The following is a 22,152-nucleotide window of genomic DNA, read 5'->3' as shown; positions in this document are numbered from 1 at the left end:
AAGTTTTGCTTATGTCTTGATCTTAAAAGACTAGAAGCAACAGAATTCTCAAAAGAGGTCAAAATCCAGGCAGGCAGAATATATTTTGGCAGAAAATAAAATGTAATATATATCATATGCTTGTTTTAAAAATGTCATCTGTTTATTAAAGTACTTTTTTTCTATTTCCATGCCCTCGTCACAATCCCGGGTCAATAATTTGTTTTATTCATTCTGTAGGATTATGAAATACTTATGTTCACTTTTTGAGAACCTCTGAGTTTTGTAACTTAAATTTCTAGTTTTTGGTTCTTGGTTGCGTTCATATATCTTCTCTTTTTCGTGTCTCGTCTCTGTGTTCTGTCTTCAGCGTCTCCTTTTGACGTCTGTTTTGTTCTTTGGTTTTCTCCATCTATCATGTCTCCATGTCTGATTATTCCCCAGTCCCAGCGTCAGCCTCACCTGAGTCTCTATGCGTTGCTGCCTGCTTTATTTTGTTAGTCCCCTATCGTGTTTGTGTATGTTCACTTTTGCTTCCCATGTGTCATTAGTCAGATTTAGTTCACCTCTGTTCACTTGTGTGTTCCATCTCCTGATTTCCTTATGTGTACATTTAAGCTCTAAGTTTTCTTCTGTTTGTTGTGGTGATCTCCTCTCATATTGTGTGTACTCCTGTTTGTGGGTCTGCCAAGACTAGTTTTTTAGTCATTCTGTTCCAGCTCTGCTCTGCCTTTGTTTGTTAAGTCTGCCAGCTAATAAAGTGGAGATTTCAGTTAAGTCATTGACTTAAGAGTCATTGCTTAACTGCTTAAGTTGTGTGGCGTATATACTCTGGAAAAGATGGACGTGGTCACCTTTGGTTTTTTGGACTGATCTAAAGCATGATTAGCAAGGTGTATATATATACTGTACAGGTATAAATGCACACAGACTGGTTAACCAATATCAGGTAAAACGCAACACTAGATTTTCACTCACCATAACTAGAGTATGGGCTTCCTGGAAGAGTTGTTAGTAAAAAAAACAAAGACAGGACAAATTGCAGCTGAGATTTCCAGTTCAGTGATCCAAATTAGTTGAGATGAGGCCTCGGTGAATTATTTTTTAAATTCCCCTCATGTACAGTTGTATTAAAGAGAAAGTATTGCCTACCTTTGAGGATGTTTTTGGCTCATACAGCACTTTGAAAACAGGGTTAGCCTAAGTAGATGATCTACAGGTTTTCATATTATCACACAGCATAGTCACCATTTACAATTTTACTCCACAAAATGTCCTCATGCTCGTGGTTTCCCACAGATCTCAGTCACTGGACCGATCTTGTTCAGTTTCTGTCTGGCGCCCCTTGCCCATGTAAAGTGTTCTAGCACTGTTATCCATTTACTGCCAGTTGTATAACTTAGCCAGTCTGGAAGAAAATCTGGGTTCACAGCATTTCTGCCTCACGCTATTTCTTATGTACCTGAACTCAAATAATGTTCAAGTCCTTGTTCTTGGTCCTGATCATATTTCTAACGGTGCTGCTCAGTAAGTAACTGATCCGAAGCAATCGGAGTTTTACATCTTTGATTAACATCTCAGTTTTAACCAGCATTTCACAAGTGCCTTTTGACTCGATATAACATTGCCATGCTCCTCTGTAGCTGAACACATTAAAATCTATCATTTCCTCATATTATTACAACTTGTTATGCATATATCTTAGTGATGTATATGTTTGGCACTTAATCCACTTTTTGGTCACTGTTTTGAAGCACCTTTTAACTCTGCCTTAGAAAACGTTAGGGACATAAAGGTTATTATTATTAAATTATTAAATGTTTGGCCTCAGAGGTTGTCACTTCCATAAAAAACCAGCGGTGTGGCTTTGGCATAAAACAACTCAATTACAATTCATGACTCAGCATAAATTACATCTTTGTTTACTGGAATAAAGGAAGATGTCAACCAGAGCAACAGAGTGGCTGAATAATGTTTTTGTAATATGTTTTGAGCAGCAAAATAGTTCAATGGCACAGATGAAGAAGACATGTAAGGTTTTAGTAACACGGGCAGCACTTGTTGGCTCATTTTGTTTATAGTTTTAATCTTTGCTCAGGTAAAAAATATATATATATGCAGATTATAACCAGCTTTAAGCAGCTTTCCAGCAATTCCATTCTGCACGAAGCACCACATATGACAATATGACAGCATTAAATATAGAGAGGAGTGGCTGCATGTTTCACCCCCATTTGCTAGTGATTGTGTATAATCTGCTTATGAAAAAAAGATCCCCAAGGGAGAGCCAAGAGAGACTTCCCAGAAGCAATAACTCACATCAGTGTTGCCATCTGAGTCACTGGGGGAAAATGTGCAATAAAACAGCGAAAGGTTGGAAGGCTGAACAATAACAACAATAACAAAAACAGCATATGAGAACAGGACTTTCACAGAAAGTCTGTTTTCGAAGAGTGCACCGATTGCTGCGTGGTTAGAGGGCATGCATATCTCTGAGCTTTAGCGGGGATATTTGGGGAAACGTGGGCAATTTGGCAAATCGACAAAGCATTCTCAGGAGCACAAATTATTTACTCCGCGGCTGTTTTTCCACTGCTGCTGCTGATGTCGTGAATTTTAAAATCCCAATCATATTTGTGACGTAAAACTGTAACGCCCCATAACAACGTCCACAGACATTTGACTTCAACTTCCAGGGGATTAAAAGACAACACGGTCTGATTTTTTGTGCTCATATTCCCTCTTGGGAAACCAGACAAAAGTGTTACAAAAGTCTACACAAGCACGTAGAAGCAAGCAGGACGTCTGTGCAACACCTTCACTTTAATTTCCCCCCCGAGTCGGGTTTTATCTACAGTCCCGAGAGGAGAGTGATGCCTCAAACTGAAAGCTGGAAAATAATGAAAATTTGCAGCATAATATGAACACGAGGAAGCTTTGCTCGATCCATCTTTACAGAGATGGATTTAATGAATTCTTCTGTATCTTCATTATTAGTGCAGCCTATTGTGGCATTTAATACTTCTCCAAAGGATTTAAATGAACGGATTTATTTTTGTGGAAATGCCACGACCAGGATTACTACAGCTTGGATGTTATGCTGGTGCTTTTACATTATACATGAATCTGTTGTAAGATAAAAGGATCAAACCTCCACTGTGAGTTTGTAGAAACTGTTATAAAGCCAGAAACAGAGAAGTCAGTTGTTGCAGCTGCTCTCGTTAAAGTAGTAACTGGTTTTTCCCCCCTGCGTGCTATAAAAAGTCTGGTTTCTGTGAACTCTAACTGTGCTCTCTTTTAAAACAAGTTCCACTGAGTATTCATGAGGGGCCAGTGCAGATCTCTGCTGTGTGGGCGCTTCGGCTCTATATACTCTTACCATCACCATCAGACCATGAGAAGCCATACAAATTTAAAATGTAATCACCACCGCAAGCAATCTAGCATGCCAGCAGCAGCTGGAGCATGTTGATCGACTGCAATGATCCCTGGAGTACTGAGGTTATGACGCTGCAAAATCTGATTGTCAGGGCCAGCACGATGATGATGATGATGATGATGGTAGTTGTAATGCTGCTGAGTATGCGGACAATGAAGGATGCTGATTGGCAGGTGTTTGCCTTCTTCAATGTGCGGGCATGCTCAGTCGCCTAGTTATTACTTGCCATAGGCCATGCCATGTCTGATTGTCTGTCGCCCACGTCTGCACTATATTTCTCCCTTTTATGTTGTCTCTAATCCGATGCAGATCTGAATCCCGCCTCTGATTTATGAGTGAAAGCTGCTCCCCACGGTGCTGCAGGAGGGGGACTTTGACAAGAGAATCATACTGGCTTTTTGTCCTTTCCATAATTAGAGAGTACATCCAATTCACCCCGTTCATTACCCTTGGGCCCAGTGACAAATGATGAGCAGGCGTGTTTTAATGCAGGCACACTGCCCCATTTGGGGCGAATGAGCAACAGTGCATACAAGAGCGGGAGAGATGGGAGATGCATTCACAAGGTACTTATCATATCACACTAAAAATAGGGAATTCTTATTTTCATCCAACATCCCACTGAGATAATAGCTGCATGTTTGACCAGGAGAATAAAGACACAGGGAGGATTTAAAGGACTACATGAATCGCTTTGAATGTTTTTTCACATTTGCTATAAATAACATGCATTCTGTCGTGACTTTAAAAGACTCTCCTCGCTAGATCTGAGCAGAACCTTCAAAAATGCTGTGATGGGGATTCAGCTGATCTTGGATGATGTGACTTGTTATACTGCTGAACTGCATTATGCTGTTGGTGGGTGTTTTTGTTTTCAATGCATTTTTTCCCACACCGTTTTTATTCTACAGAATAAAAAAGGTGTGGGAAAAATGCATGTAATAATATGTATAAGCATGTGCTAAATAATTGGATTGTTGAATCAACATTATTATTATTATCCTTAAAGAATATTTTCATCTTCTTTTTAACTATTATATCCCTTTTGCTTTGGGATTATGTGTAGTTCTCTTTAAAAACTGAGGTAACTGGACAAGTGGAGGACAAAAGAAGAAGTAGCAGGCCCAAAAAACAATTTACAGTGGAAGAACAGTATCTGAAAGTCACGTCCATCAAAATATAAATAAATAAAAATCAATAAATCTCTGACAGACCTGACCTGACCTGAGAGATGACTCTGGAACCTTCAGTTGATCCATCTACTGTTCGCTGAAGCCTCATCAGAAATGGTCTCCGTGGAAGGCCGGCTGTCAGGCGGCCATTCATAAGGAAAGGAAACAAGCTGAGGTATGCCAAAGTATACAAGGACTGATAACTCCAAATTTTTTGTTTCAAATCCTGGTCAGAGGATTTCAAAAGAGAGATACTACTGTTGGGGTGCCTGAGTCATTGACCCAGAGTTTTGAGTTTTCATTATTATTGTACTTTGATTTTTGCCTTTATTTATCATTTCTAGTCTTTTGGTTTCTTTGTCAGAGTTGCGCTTCTGGGTTCTGTTCTGTGTTCCATAGTGTTCCCCCGACTACGGGCGCATTTTTCATGGGACTCGTTTAGCTCTCCAGCCACCTGCCTCGCCTGGTCCAGTCCGGTCCACGTCCGGTACCTCAACATCGCCAGCCACCTTCCAGGCTGCTGACTGGACTTCATTGGCGTTGTGGACGGCCTCCTAAACTGGATCGCCGTCGTTGCTTTTCACGCGGCCGGCGCTGTACAGTGCAGCGAGGAATGCCCAGACCTCTACATTGGAGAGACCAAACAGCCACTTCACAAGTGCATGGCACAACATAGAAGAGCCACTTCCACGGGACAAGACTCAGCAGTCCATCTGCATCTAAAAGATAAAGGTCACTCTTTCGAAGATGCCAACGTTCACATTTTGGACAGAGAGGACAGATGGTTTGAAAGAGGAGTGAAAGAAGCCATCTATGTCCACTGTGAGCGACCATCTTTGAACAGAGACGGTGGTTTACGACACCAACTGTCTGCCATCTATAATCCAGTTTTGAGTTCCCTTGGCTCATGTGATTAGGTAGAGGATCATCAGGGGTCCTTTGTCCCTCTTTGGGGGGAAACTCCCACTGGCTTTAAATCTGGGACTCTCCACCTTTTGACCTTAGAACTGAAGAAGCTTCTCGGATGAGAGGTGAAACGTCTTCAAGCAACTCAAAGAAGTCCAGACGCTTTTCTTTCTAAGCTCCTTAGACTATGATGACCTGGATGACTGAGAATCTTCACAGACAACAAGAAAGCTACTCTAAGAGAGTTCAGGTTGTTTTGAAGAAGACAAGTGGTCAGACCAAATATGGACTTTCGAATTTGTCGGACAAACGTTGTTTTTGCCTCATACACTAGTTTTGTATGTTTGCATACGTTTAAGTAAATCGCTGCACCTATTTCTGATTTTCCTCACTATATATAGATATAGATAGATAGATCTATCTTTACATGATAGGTGGCTCAAGACTCCCCCCCCCCCCCCCCCCCCCCCCCATACTGTAAGGGAGAATTCCAATACTGTAGGTCCCATGTGTACAGAAGAGCCAACTGCAGCTTCTCTCTGCATTAAGTTGCATTTCTTGCAGCTCATAATTTTGGGATTTTTCCAATTGCACCATTTTAATTTTGTGTCACTGCTCTTGGTCCCATATTCCAGGTGGCCAAATGAAAGCCAATAATCTAAATCTGAACTTTGAATAAAACTGCATTGTAATTACACATGTTACCCCCTCAGCTCTGTCTTTCAGATACACAATATTCAGTATCACTCCTGGTTACACTCACTTACCTGCCAATAACAGCAAAACTGAAATTATTTTATTTAGTCCATCAAACTCTACAATGCTTTATTCTAAAACACTTGGTGCTTCATCCACATGTGTCCAAACTGCAGAAATCCTTCTGTTTTCATGGTTTTATTGAAGTCAGCAATGTCTTTGAAAACCATTGCTAAGTTAAAGCCAGTTTAAAGCCAGTTTAAAAGCCCTCGATGGATCAGTTGCACAATATATCACAGATCATTTAACTCCATATTTTGCCTCCAGGTCACAGAGGTCACCCTGCCAAAGACTTCTCTCAGTGGCCCCCCTTCTTGCCGAAAAGCTAAAGGCAAACTGGCTCTGCTGTTATTGCCCCCAGGCTCTGGAACAGTCTGCCATTCAATGTAAAAACCTGACAACTGACATACCCTTCCCCCCCCCCCCCACTTGCTGTTAGTCAAGTCTGTGTCTCGTGATTTTCAATGTGAGCATTTTATTAGTTTTTCCCCCCTAAATGTTTAGAAAAAAAAATCCATTTATGTATGCTTTTATTTTTAATTCCTTTTTCAGGTTTATCCAAGTATTTCTCTTATTCGGTTACATTTTTATAATGATTTTCTTTGTTTGGTTTACAGTTTTATTATGTTGGCATGAGTTTTACGTTTTGACACCAGGTTTTCAGAAACCTCAGTGTGTGTGAGGGTTGTTTTTTTTGGTTTTTTTAAATGTGCTATATGCTGTAAATACAATTGACTTGAAGTTTGGAGGGAACATATTTACTAATTATGGAACCCAGCCATTGTTAAAAGGATTTAGGTCTACTAATTATGTTTATGGTTATATGTAAAATTGCTTTTCATACTGTGGCACAATATTTAAAAAAGTCCCTCAGAAATGGTTACCAGTCATGTGAAGCACACCTTATATCATAACCAATGTGCAGGCTGGACTCAAGTCATTTTAAGTGAGTTTATTTACGGTGAACTATTTACAAGCTCTTGAGGCGAGTCAAATCCAGTTAGTCAAGGTGTGAGCTCTCTCTCTCACTCTCACTGAGTTAGTTCTTATCAGAACAAGTGTTGTGCTTCTTTTTCTCTTATATTTATTCCTTTTTATTGTCATAGCCTCCCTACACATCCTCGGTGCAGCTCAACCAACTGCCAGGAGTTCAGTCACAGATTTACAGACGCTGGCTGATGTTGCTGACAACTACTAGCCTCAAGCAGAAGTGAAGGGTGGGCGAGAGAGGAACAACACTGTCACAAGTTTTGTGACTCCTATAACTGTTATTTTTTCTTTTTTTCATATGCAGACTTTGACATGTAAATCGGAAAGCTACTACAAGTAAATGACCGAAACGTTGCCAAAAACCTGATCAGCTGAAACTTAAACAGTTTGACCCCTTTCATTTTTGCATGAATGGGGGTCTAGCTCTTTCTGTAACAAACACTTTGTTAACATGATAATGATAGCTGACAGGCCATTAGGAGGGAAATTAATGAATTATATTACCAGATGGGCCAAAAAATGAAGCCCATTCATGATGGCATGCAGGTAAATTAGAAAAGAGATTTCCAGGACTGAATTTAATTAAATAACGTCAATCATTAGGGCCATTCAAATGAAAATAAAGACCAAATAATACTTAATCCTACCCCTTTACCCAGTAAACTGCTGTCATTACATGACAATCTGTTCACTTTGTGTGTATTTACAGTTGGTGTAGCTAGGCCAGGACATCGTCCACTGGGGGATTGTTTGTTTTCCATATTTGTTGACTGTGGAAACATCAAGAATAGGGTGATGGGTGTCCTTTGCTCTGAGCTAGCCTTTAATTAAATTGCTCCCTCAGGCATGATGGAAGAGGGAATCTAGTTTCAGGGGTGACTGGGCCACGGATGAAGACCTGGTGCTTTGTACAGGTCTGGCTTTGTTGTGTGCCTCTATTGGAGGGGAGACGAGCAGACAAGCACTCACAGTATAACTTCACCAACAATTAAAGCAACGTCCTGGTGATGAATCAGGAGATATTTTTACTCTTTTATCCTCGCAAGGAAATTTGTTTTGTTGTTAGATAAAGAACTTATGTAATCGATCTGTGTCTGTGTGTGTGTCTGTGTGTGCCAACATCCAACTAATGAGTGAAAGTAAAAAGGCAATGAATCTTAAATAAATGACAGAGGCACACAGTGCGTAAAAGTTACCAACACTTTGCAGAGGTTCAAACCTCTCCTAGCATCAACATCAGCTGTGTGCTGGGAGCTTCGTGGCATGCGTTTCCATGGCTGAGAAGCATCTGGAGCTATAATGTTTAGGTTGCTCAGTACTGTTTTTCATATCTTCTGCTTTCTGCTCATCCTTTTAGGGCTAGTCAGAGCAAATCATTTGCTTCCATCTCAATTTATCCCTAGCCTCCTGTTTTGTTACACTAATAGTCTGCATGTCCTCCTCTACTATATCCACAAACCTTCTCTGTGGTCTTCCTGTTTGTTTTTTAGTATTTACATATGCATTGTACTCCACAATTTCATCTCAAGACGTAGCTTCTGGATTTGCGAACAGACATATAAACTACAAATACAATTTTGCGATTCCTATGTTGTAGCTATATTGTGATTGCATTGTCAAATGTTATAATATTAGACTATGTACATGCCTCTTATAGACATGCCGATGTCTATAAGAGATGAATTGTGTTGGTATTTGTATCTCAGTAAAATTGGACATATCAATTGTAAGGTTTCCTTTTAAAAAAATTCTTCTTTCTGTCACAATGGCAATAAAGTTTCACAAAGTCGACCCACGTTCAGATAAGAACTGAAACAGAAGAGGGGATAGCACTCTGGAAACTCAGGAAGCTGGACTGTATGAGGGCGATAGGGTAGCCAGGTGTCCCACTTTTATATTAACTTTGTTCAAGTTTCACATGTTGAGACACGTGTTATGACAATTTTCCATATTTTGATTTCTCAAAACATGAGTTTCACATTGAAATGTGGCTCTGAAAGATTTGTTATAACAGAGATGAATTCCTGATCAAACTAAAGCATGATTGGTAGACATAAAAGCAGCTAAAGCAGCTAATGATTTGGAAAGTTGTCACAATTTATTTTAAATGAAACATAAAAGTGTGTCCAAGGACTTTTGCATAAGACCACTAAAACAAACTTTACTGTTCATTTCTACTTATTGCATTAACTTAATGAGGACATGAGGGAAATTGCCTTCAAATAAAGCACATTTATCCTTCATATGATGAATACCTGATGTGTAAGATTAGCTCTCAGCATTAGTATTGTGTTCCACACAAACATACAGACAGGGAGACTAACCAAGCACACGTGAACCCAGGTAACAAAGGAGGTTAGTGAAAGCCACCCAAGAAAATAACCTTCAAAATATAACAGAAATAAATTGAAAGCAAGACAAAGAATGAAGTTCCAGAGAAAACAGGACACGGGAGGAACTGAAGAATGAAATAATGATGAGGAAAATAATATTTGTTAAAGCTATGGATTTTGTATTATTCTATATCTCTTACCAAATGAGTTTTGCATTTATGTATTGTCTATTTTAAGCATACAAATTCGGGCTATTAATGCTTGACAACAATTCCTTTTATGTAAAGGTAAAAGTCTTAATATGAAACAAACTGTGTTGGGAAAGTACACAGGCCCTAACTTGTGATGTAAAGGCTGGGAAACCTTTCTTATCATCACCCACAATGATTGTTCCTTTTCTGTTCTATGGATTTTTTTTTTCTGTTTTGCTGCTTGGGCAGCTTTTATTTTATTAAAAAAAAAAAAAAAGCCTCTTGCAACTACTTTTATTGCATATTTCAGCTCTAGTGCACAATGAATTTTAACCCAATTCAGCTAAAGAACAGCAGTTTTCCCCTCTCTGTTACACCAAATCTCGGTGTAATGCAACCCTTCTGAAAACGTTGCTGCCCTCACTGCCATTAATGTGTCCATCCACCTTCCAGCTAATGGAAATTTACATTTGGTGCACCTAAGTGCCTTTTTCAAAGTGCCACTCTAATGTGCCATTTTCAGCCCCCTCCATTTGAATCTTTATTGAAAGTTGTGCTGAAATTCCAAGAAAATTCATGGTTAGGAGGAAGATTACAGTTTGTGTCCAAGATAATTTCGACACTCAGCGACTCTCTCGCCATCCTAATTTCCCTGTGGACATAGCAACCTACCATCCAAGTGACTGGAGGCCAGAATCCCATAAATGAAGGCGTCTTTTCTCCATTCTAGTTCCACTCCCTGGTAATAACTGGCTGAGATACAGGCCAGGAGTCTATCTCCCTCTTTGGCTGGTTTGGCTGAATGAGTAATGGCTAATTAACTGTCTGAATATGATTGTTTATCTGACTTTATGATCTGACTGTGTGCCAGTTTGTCTGCCTCTCTGCCTGAGTGTCGTCTATGAGTCTGTCTGCAGTCAGGCCAGTCCACTCCTGACAATAATGCAAATGTACCAGATGCTCTGCTGTAAGGTCTGTGCCTCAGTGCTGGCATTGTGCCACCGCTCCTGCTTCACTAGGCTAATGTAAATGCACTGTCTCATCATCTGGGCCCATAGGGAGGCACACTTGTCTGCCCCGACATGCTCGCTCTCGTGGGGGGAAGCAAGTGGGCCAGATGCTAGCGAATGACAAGGGAGCCATTGGAGGTCAGGAGTGAAGGACTGCAAAACATCGAGGCTGAAATCATTTATAATCCTGTCAGTGAGTGCAAAAGCCATGGCAGTGCCCCCTTTTAAATGGCTGTTACTCTTTAACAAATATAACAGTGCTAAATATGTCACTTGAGCCTTTGCACTTTGGTAACTAATGGGCAAAAAGAGCTTTTTAGTGTAGTTTGTTTTTCATGACACACGCCCTGTCATATCAGACTGAGTGGAGCTTTCCTCATGGCAAATTTCATCCTCTGGACTTATTCAACTACGGGTAATATAATAATGGCACTGTAAATACTTAGGTTAGGACTGTTATATATCCAGGCTTTCCTCTGTAAAGTCCTCAAGGGTGCACTTGCTCAAATTATAATTCTTTTTTCTCACTTACACTTCTAGAAATCACTAATTAGTGGAAATCAAGGTAACTATGCAGAAAAAGCTAAAGGCACACGTTGGCAGCAATTTGTCTAGATTTTGAGGTGAAGTAGCAGGAGATGGCATATGTGCAGTTTGAGCTTAGATTCTACGGTTCAGTGTTTCCTTTACATCATTATGACAAGTTTCATTTTGTAGCCGGTTCTCTCTGTGCCTGGTGGGTTTTCTCTCGGTACTGCAGATGTCTCCCAGAGTTCAAGCTCAAATATACACCAAAATAACAGGTAACATTCAATTCTGCATCCTTTTAAAAATGTTTTTTTGTACTGTTCCATTAACGTACACAGAAATTGTGACCAGAGGTTCAGGAATGGTCTCTGTGAGGTACAAACCATGGGGGTATAAATAAGAGTGTTTTAGAGAAGTGCGCCCCAGTGACAAGCTATTGTACCTGTAGTGGAGTCTGGTTTGAATCAGAGAGATTTGGAGACTTCTGCTTCCACTGTGATGCAAATCTAACTGTAATTTCATACATATATATTTACTTTTCCAACACAAAAAACTATAATGCAACATGACACAAAGCTTGCAGCTTGCGACAAAGCCAAACAACCTAACAGTGGTTAATTTTAATAAAATATGTTACAGGAGCAACATAGTTTACCTTCAAATAAATAATGAGATAGAACTAAATTTTAAAGACAAATGCCAATCGTCATTTAACCTTAAAATCCACACCCTAAAAAAACAAAAAAACAACAGCAGTTTTGTGATCAAGTTACCAAAACCAACAGTTTTAAAAGGACCAAGTCCTTTAAATGCTAAAAACTTATAAAGTGGAAGTAATATTACGAAACAATGCACAATGCAAACTGCTGTTTTCCATTTTCAGACTGCAAGTGTTTACGACCATGATTACAACCATGAAACTTGCAATAATGGGTTCAGTGGCAACTCTGGAGCAGCAGAAACAAGTTTGACCTTTGAAGTGGATGTGGTGAACTCGCTAGCAGCAGCTGCTCATTTACTTGTTGAGTTTTTGGCCACCTGGTGAAGATCTAATATCCCTGCTCATTTAGCTCTGGTTTTGGGTTCTGCCAACACCTGTGGAAAATATCTGTCTCTTCCACGGCTAAATTTTCTGTGTTCATCGTTGAGTTGCTATCTGTGTCTCTCTGCTGTTTGTTGCTTTGCCGGTACACCGAGTGAAGTTTTATTTTTGCAGAATTAAGCTGCCTGTTGTGGAAAAACCACAATGAGAACACGTATTAAAAAAAAACACAATTTAAAAAGCTATGACACATTTGAAACCTTCCCTAAATCTAACCAACTTTTTCTTTTTTAATGCCAAACCCAATTTAACTGCAGGGCTGACACATTATAAACCTAATTTATTTTCCCAAATATAATTTGTAACCACTTCAGAAATCTCTGTGTATTAAATTATTGAATAATTTTTGGTCTACCAGATTAAAGAAAGATGTCAGAGTGCTCTGTAACTACTATGTAAGTGCAGGGAATTTAACATTTAATTTCACCTATTTAGAAAATCAAGCTGCTGATGGCGTTATGGTGTGGGAGATATTTTCTTGGCACGTGTTCAGCCCCTTAGTACCAAATGAGCTTTGTTTAAACACCACAGCCTTGCTGAGTATTGTCGCTAGCCATGTCCTTTGTGACCACAGTGTACCCATGATCTGATTGCTGCTTCCAGCAGGATAACACACCATGTCACAAAGCTCAAATCATCTCAAAAGAATTTCTTGAACATGACAATGGATTCATTGTATTCAAATGGTCTCCACAGTCACCAGATCTGAAGCAACTGTGTATATATATATATAAGTCATGTAGTCCCTGTAGAGCTGCAGTCAAAGAATGACCTATTTACCTCTCCTATACATGTAGCTCTCCATCGCACTCCATATCTGCAACAGCAGAGGTAGCAAGTGAGAAAATCTATTCCCTAATTTAGATGAATCACCACTTAAAACACGACTTTAAACTTCTTACTTGCCCTAACAAAGAAAAGCAGCTCACTGACAATCATTCTGAAAGCACAGATGAGACTTTTTAAACAAGATATCATGTTTTTTGCAGGATCATAGTGCAGATGTACCAGCTTGTCATGAATGTTTGCATGGCTGCACTGAGCACTGGGGCAGATAGACAACCTAGCTGTTGAAGAGCTATGAATCCTTTCCTCGTCCTGCTGTCTTTTTTTCTTTTGTGGAAATATTCTTGTGCGATACACGATTGGTTTGGACATATCTTATTTTCAGGAGGCTTTTGAAAGCTCCTCTGTCTCTGTTGTGCGAGAATTCCCAGCGAGATCAGTGCTGCCTCTGAGGTTTGGACAGACAAGCAAACCGCTCAACATACACGGTGGGTTTCTGAAGCAGGCATGATAAGTGTGCTCACATCGTGTTTGGTTAGAAGGAGAACAACGAATGTGTGTGTGGCTGTTCTGCTTTACTTTGCTTCAGGGTAAAAAAAAAAGAAAAGAAAAAAAAAGCTGCTGCTGGTAGTATATATCCAACAGAGTAGGGATTCATCAAACTGTCAATGTATTCCAAAATTTTACTAAGTTGGGTTAGCACAGTTGGTGAAATCATTCATGTCTTCAGCTGCTTGCCACGGCTGCAAATACGCTGTGAACATCTCCTCTCACTGCTTGTAAAATCGTCGCTCAGATGATGGGAGGCAGCTCTTCTCTGCAATTTCACATCCATGACCGACTGCAGTCAAATGGCTGGCAAAGCTGGTTTGTGAAATTCGAACATTTCCATTGAATATATAGTGTGAGTCATTTTTTTAAAAACATCTTTGAGATTCAGGGTGCACAAGTCATGCAATGGCAGGTGAGATTTGTTCGCTTATCATTGCCTACGGGCTTCAAAATGATGAGGACAGGTCAGTGAGCAAGCGTACTACCTACGGATCTGTGTACATGTACATGTATTTATCCATGTGAAGCATTTCAGATTCTTAAATATTCCACCTTTTTGGTGATCTTTTCTCCTCCCTGTTGTTATGTGCTCCTCATAGCCTTCTTATAATATACAGAACAGCACTGCACACTTAACTACCACCTAAAACTGTTTGCACAGCATCTTTTTGTCCTTCTGTTTAGTATGTAAATTTATGTTGTTTACCTCAGGCTCTTTACTTTTTGTGTGTTTGTCATATTATTGCACTAGTGGTCTTGCTAAAACAATTAAAACTAAGTGTGCAGGAAACTTATTTCAAGCTCAGCTGATGCAATTGTCCATCCATCCATTTTCTGCCATTTATTCAGATCCGGGTCATTGGTCGTTACCCAGTACTCCCTCACCATCCATGTCCTCCAGCTTTTTCAGGGGGACACTGAGGTGTTCCCAAATCCACTGAGACATAATCTCTGCAGCGCATCCCAGGTTCACAGAGCGGTCACTTCTGTGTAGGACACTCCCAAAATACCTCATCTAGGAGGAGTCTGAGTCAGATGTCTCAACCACCTCATTCAGCAACTTTTGATGATACAGTATAATCTACGGTTTACATGCCAGTAAATTTAAGATGTTTTCAGACATTAAATCTGGAAATTGTCCAGGACCTCCATCCTGTGCCATGTGATAGTCGACAGAATCAAGAACTGGCAGGATAAAGTTTAAGACTGCAGTGAATGCACGGAAGATGCTCAAAATAACTGCTTGATACGTCCTCCATTTATATCAAATGATATCAATCAAACGAATATAGCTTTTAGGCAGACTGCTCCGTCAGCTGGAGATATCACTAAGTAGTTATGAACTCATTTAATCAGGGTGGTACTGCATTGCTAAAAAGATGTATAGAAGGAGAGTTTCACTTTGGAACAGCAACAAAAGTCAACATAAGGATGCTGGAAAGATGGTGGAAGAAATCAGATGATTTACAGCCAAAGGGGTTGGCTTCATTCCCACGTGGGGCTGTTATTTATTTATTTATTCCACATTTCTTTTATTGTTGGACTCAGATCATTTTTCTTGCTGTTCAGCTTTGGTCTCACTTGCTGCTTGGTTAGTTTTTGGCAGTAAAATTATTTGGTTACAAAAGAAGAACAACCCTCTTTTTCATAATGAAACCAAATGTTAAAAAGCTAATTTTTTTTTAAATTTACATAGCTTTTACTTTTCATACTTTTATACCAGTAAAGAAAAATTTAAGATAACACACATCTGGTCTTGTAGTAGATACACTGGGGCACATACTTGTGATAACAGGAATTACACGGGGAGGAAGCTGTTACCTATACAACAATAGGTATAATATAATAACAATAGATATAGCAATTACAGCTACCTATGCACTTGCTGTTGAGGGAAAGGGAAGCAGCAGTTTTCAACTTAAAAGCAAGATGATGTCCATAGTTGATGGAAACACAAATAAAAGAGGAGGACCCATGAAGAGTTTCTATAAGCTATGCTGAATGCTTAAATAGGCAGCTGAAAAAAAGGATCACTGTTAGATAGAAGTGGAAGCAGGAATTTAATCAATCAAAACGAATATAGATAGTGAAGTGAGAAAAAACATTATTTCTTTCTGAAATATAATGGAATCAAATGTACCTTGAAATTGTAGTACATGTTGTACTTCAGTAAACGGTTACCACCTACTGGGTTTAGTGGAGCTACTCGGTAGCCAACAGCAGAACACTGTGGGTGTGCTGGGAGGCTCCCAGGGGAGACTGTATGAATGTGAAGCAGGGTGTTCGGGGGAGAAGCGTTTATTTCCAGGAAGCGTTCTCAGTCAATAAGAGCTCCCCTTGATCCTCATGCACCTTGAAAGCAGCTGACGCCTCCCAGCAGTAGATTTGACAGAGCAGTCAATCAAGTCTGTCGGCTGTCACACACACCAGGGCGTCATCTGCATAAAACTGAGAAATGGAAACATGGAAAATGAATAAAGAAAACCTGTGGCTCGTGTATTTGCTGAAATATAAATAGGCATCTGAGGTTGGTGTGATTGATTGAGATGAGCAAAGGGAGGATTTCCAGGGAGAAGACCTTTTAGAACAATTCCATTACCTTCAGGCCCACAGGAAATGTGGGTTGCTATAAACTTTGATTACATCAAGGCAGGTGAAAGGATAGGTGGAGAGGGTTGTAAACAGGAACATTAACTGAAATGTTATGGCTTGTGATCATATATTGCTCAGTCTTTACTCGAGTCAATGCAAACCACTTATTTCTGCTTTTTTATAGTGCTTGAATAATTGCGCAAGATTATTGAAATAGCACCAGCACAGACAAAATAATATACTGTCGACATGCATGACAATACAGAGATTTATTTTGTCAGCGCTACGGCTGCAATTAGTCACAGTTGAATGTTTTCTGTTGCCTCAGATAATCTGAAAATCGTTGACATTTAGTGCCAGCCCATACACTTTATCCTCCCGATTCCTGACAGGCTCGATATGCGCGGAGAAAACGAAGACAGGGGGATGAGGGACTACTGGAGGAGGTGGGTGTAATCAATATAGACATGAGGTAATTAGTGTAGCACTCATATTTCTTTAGGGAGGTGGGCGTAAAAATGTGGCGATCAAAGTGATGTGTGCTCCGTGCAAGTCACTAATGAGGCACCAGCGCGGCTACAGGAATATAATGTTAAAGAGCCTTTAAGAAACCTGTATGGAATTAAATAAAACACGAGCTCCTGCTCAGTCTTTCACTCGCTTCGCAGTCTTTTTAAAAGCGTTACCAGGCAGTGAAGGAACATATGACTGGACTCTTACTCCCACTAGGACTCTCATTTCTTTCTGCTAAAAACTGGACACAGCTTCTAGACTTGTTGGCTGCGTCGAAACCAGTGAAATACACCAATTAACAGGATCTGGCGACAAAAACACGAGTGCTTCGCCAAGTGGACAGGAGAGAGTCCAAAAATCATGACTCCCATTCCGTTCAGTCCACATGAAAAATACAAATGAGCAGAGACGGGGTTGCAGATATTTGAAGGTGCAAACAAGGAGCTTTACACAGCTGGAGATCAGCACTCGTGGGAAGGTGATATGTTGTGATGTGTTTTGGCTTGATGTTTTCCCCACACACACACCTGACTAATTGGCTGCATCTGTCAACAAACAACAAAACGGTCATTAGCGCAGGAGTAAAACACGAGGAAGACATAAGAGGAGTTTTCATTTGAGACAAGCAGACGGCTGGACTGAAACAAGTGTCAGAAACATGGTAATTTGGTTCAGTTACTTATTAAAAATGACTTTCGCATTCAGGGCACAAAATTTATGTGATGCAAGTAGAGATTTGTACAGATATCTTTGCCTGCAGGCTAGAAAAAGATCGGCATGATAACATTTTGCAGAAAACAACTTAGTGAGCCAGCAAACCACAACTGGTTATTTTCCACGGCATATATTCCACAGTAGCATGGATCTCCTTGCTCTGTGACTATATGTGATTGAAAACTGATTTTCAAATCCTTTGTTAAAAACAGAAAATGCTGAATAGGATGAATTTAATATGGGAAGTTTACCTGATAATTACCATGAAAAAAATGTTTTTTTCAGGCTTTATTCCCTTTTGTGTTTTCCAAAGATCAGCGACAAATACCACTCGTGTACAGTGCTACCTTAGGTCTTCTTCTTCTTTCGGCTGATCAACAGCAGATCATCTGCCTACGTCTCACTCTTGCATCCTCTTCTGTCCTGTCATTACAGTAATGAATCTTCTTTCTGCTTGACTTCTATCTGACAGCTCTATTTTTTACATCCTTTACCTAACATGCCTACTATCTACACCTCCAAACCATCTCAAACTGAGCTGTCCGTCTGATGTGCTGATTTCTAATCCTATCCATCCTTGTCACGCCCACAGAAAATCTTAGCATCTTCAGCACTGCCAGCTCGGCCTCCTGTCATGCCTATCAGCACCATATCTACTAACAAATATTTACCTGCAGGTTTTAATCAATGTTCAAATTCATAGCAACAAATGTGCTGTAAATATTTCTCAGTAAGAACAATGCTCTAATTAAGAAGTCATTCATTGTTGGTATTCTGTTTGTCAGTAAATTTTAGCAAAAGTGGCAAAGTCTGGAGCTGAAAAATAAACCAACGCCTAAGTGATTCCACACAACTATGAGAAGTAAAAAAAAAAATTTATGCATTAATATAGCTTGGCAGATGTTTATGGCTTTTTTATCTAATATACAATTCCAAAGCTTTTTTGAAAGTTGGAGAACAAAAAGAATGATCATATTGGGTTACACTCTTTGTCTTCAGAACTGCTTTAATCCTTTGAGTGTTGGAGGTGCTGGAGACATTCATCACAGAATTTGCTCCACATTTACATGACAGCATCACACAGTCAAAGCAGATTTACTGGCTACACATCCTTGATTTGAATACACATTCCAAAGGTGCTCTATTTGATTGAGATGTAGTATGTACTGGGCTTGTGCACAGTCGGTGTATTTATTCAAACATAAAATATGTCAGTCTCATTTTTTATTAGGCTGGAACATTTTTTTAGAGGCACGTAGAGAGAGACAGAGCTACTTTAGACTTTGTTTCTTTTATCTGTTTTTCTTTTTTTTCCACTTCATCCCTTATAATTACCGCTGTGCGTGTCCCTGAGCCACGGTAATGGTACATGCTGCAGCACCATCTGGCCCTGGAGAGCACATCCTCCTGCAAATATGTTCCAGAGGTCAAACGCTCTGCAAGAACAAATTTGCAAACACCAAATTGAAAAGATTCCAGTTGTGTCATTGACCTTGTGCAGTTTGAACTGTGCACATAACAGAAAACGCTAATGTGCACCAGCTGCCAGGACAACAAAAAAATGAAGGCAGGAAAAAAATCAGGTAAGCATGGGGTCAGACTGGAATTTAATTGAGTTCTTGCACAGTGAAGGTAAGTGAAGTGATAATGGCAGATTGTTTCTCTCTCCTCAGGGTAAGGTAGACTGAAAAAGTTATTTTCTACATTTACCCAACGGCTCATTAGTTTCTCTGTTGTTGTAAGCTTGTGCAAATTACATCATGTCCATTACTTCCATTGCTCAGAAAGCAAGCTCCCTGTATGGCTCCACCCAGCACTTCAGAGAAATGAATGGGCTGTGGAGCTTGCAGCTATTTAGTTATTAGTTAATACATCAGCCGTGTCATTGTACTGTCTACGGATTTCATAAAGAAGACTGAAGAGCATGCCGAGCTGATGTGGTCAGCTCTGAATATGGATTCCAGGCACCTTAGTTTATTATTTGATGCGATGTAACTCATATTTGTTTGTGACAAAGCACAATGGGGAGGTAAATTAATGTGTGTGTGTGTTTAGAAGGGACAGTGCTTAATGCTAAGTAATCTTAGAACAGAAAACCAATTCTCCTAGTTGCACTGGTCCAGAGCTCTTCTCGGCAGGTAGGTTGTTCCAAGTGTCACAGAGAACTTCCCACAGGTCACTAGTGTTTATTGGTGACATGACTGCTGACAGAAGTAATAGGATAAATCTTAAGCATATAGGGCAATACTCTCTGTCCACATTGAGCCAAATGCTGCAAAACTGATGGTGCTTGACAGTCCAAACGGATAATGAGCCAAAAACAACTCCGTAGTTTCTCAATGCAAAGAAATGGGACATCCTTCAATGACCAAGTCAGTCATGTGATCACAATCCAGAAGAGCATGCTTTCCAGATAGTTAATACAAAATTAAATACAGAAAGACAAACAATCAAGCAGCAACTGCAGAGGACTGCAGCAAAGGCCTGACAGAGCATCTCAAAGGAGGAACAGCATTTGGCGATATCTGCAGGTTTTGGACTTAACTGCAAAGGTTTTCAATCCAAGAACTAAAAACAACTGTTAATTGCCCGAGTTTCTCTAATTACTTCTGAGCATCTGAAAACTATTTATAGGAACTATGTATAAAAATGTCTGTATTTCCTAAAAAGTTTAAACGATATTTTTGTTAAACTCCTTTAATTTTCTCCCGTGTTTCAAAATGTTGAGCCAGAAAGTCAACCATCATTCCCAGGACGAGAACACGGTTAAAATAACCCAAACTAGGCAAATAGGAGGTGTGATGGGTGGTGAATTATAAATGTGTTGGTTCAGCCAAAAAGTGCACAATTCCCACTGTCCTCCCACAGGTGCCTCAGGACATTACAATAGAACTAGAACCTTATGGTAATGATAGAGACTATAGATGTGCTCCTGGCATGGTCACAGATGGATCCTCATTAAAGTCTCCTGTTTGTTCTCTGAGTTGCAGTTGGTCTCTGTGCACATTTGTACATCCAATAAGTCAGAACAGGACTTCTAAGCCATGAGGGAAAAGTTGTAAAAGTAGTGCTGGAAGCACAGCACTGAATGATTTTTAAATCTCATTTGGAATATGCACTAATGTGACCGACTGACTTCTACAGGGCTCGGGACAGCGTTGCTGATACAGACGCTGGTCAGCTCAAGCAGACAACAACTCAAACTGTCAGTTAATTAAACTAAAGCCAGAGGGAGCATAACAACAACATCCAAACATACTTTTCTGTGCTGTGGCTTGGCGTCCTCCTGGACACTACATGACTCTTTGATTAAACTTATGTAAATGTGCTATTCAAACACACCAGCACGTACGTGAGCTGAAAACATTGAGCATCACGGCTCAATCGATTCATATTTAAAAAGAAAATACACTTCTTTTTTTTTTAAAGAACTAAGACTTTCACTCCTATTGGTAGCAGGGCTTGAGAGGCCACGCTACCCCTGATGCCTTCATGTCATGTTTACAGTGTACTGAACAGTTTTGAAGGACAGGTAATTTCCTGAATGTGTGTGTTCAGTGGTAATGTTTTTCTCAGTCGGTGGATTGTAGCAATGGATGTCAGGTTTTTTCCATTTCCCCCATGTTGTTAATAATTTAACAACATAATTTACAATAAATTCCTGCTTTTCATCTTGGTTGGATTTTTTTTCTATATTTAACCAGAAAACTATATTTAACTAAATCTCTTTTCTGATGTTCCCAAAATGATGTGAGTTGCATTATTATAAGCGTCATTTCTAATTAAATTGCCACAAGCTCAAATGAAGAAGACTGTCAATGAATAAATTGCAACTTAGAAAACACGCTCATTAAAACATTAGTTAATGTACCAAATAAATAAAATCAAGTAAAAAGACAGCAAAAAGGAGACATGTCAGCATCACATAATTGCTTCAGATTGGTCTGCTGCACATCCATGATGTGAATCTCCTGTTCCACCACATTTCAAAGGTGCTCTATTTGATTGTGATCTGCAGGCTCTGGAGGCCATTTGAGTACTGGGAATGCATTCATGTTCAAAAGAACCCTATTTGTTATTACAATGATCAGTTACAACATTAAAACAGCTGAAATTAATAATATAGATCATCTTGTCAACAATGTAATGTTCTGCTTAAAAACCCTGCATCGTGATCTTGATGTGGATGTTGATTTATAGTACTGCCCGGATGTCGTTGGTAGTGATTGTTTTGCCATCTGTAAGCATGCGCTTGTCTATCTCTATTGCTAAAACTGACCTCATCATGGTGGATTTAGGTTTTATAAATCTTAAACTATAAGAATGAGAAAAACTGGATGTTTGCACTGGCAGAATACAAACTAGTGCATTATTGAGCAAACTCGATGCAATTACAGCCTATTACAGTGAGTTTCAGGGTAGCCTATCCACATGTTAATCAATATGCTATATTTACACTGGATATTGTTACCAAACAAAGCTATACATTAGCTTAGTGTCCATAGAGCAAGTACCAGACATTAGATCTGGAGACTGTGAAGGCCATGATCTAAGCTTTTTCTGACACAACGATCCCCCACATCATTAAA

At 39.7% G+C, this 22,152-nt stretch overlaps 1 protein-coding gene across 1 annotated transcript in view; it reads left to right on the top strand.

The window, feature by feature from the left end:
- Positions 1–22,152, top strand: part of pigk (phosphatidylinositol glycan anchor biosynthesis, class K) — a 146,107-nt gene that overhangs the window by 109,295 nt on the left and 14,660 nt on the right. The gene's annotated exons all lie outside the window — the stretch shown is intronic.

Source organism: Aulonocara sp. 'chitande type north' Nkhata Bay, linkage group LG18, assembly GCF_057382095.1.
Source record: "Aulonocara sp. 'chitande type north' Nkhata Bay isolate Kocher_YH1m ecotype deep benthic linkage group LG18, A_spYH_male_GT1.1, whole genome shotgun sequence".
NCBI lineage: Eukaryota > Metazoa > Chordata > Actinopteri > Cichliformes > Cichlidae > Aulonocara > Aulonocara sp. 'chitande type north' Nkhata Bay.
Note: the sequence above shows the minus strand (reverse complement) of the source record. Positions and strands in the feature narration are given on the sequence as shown.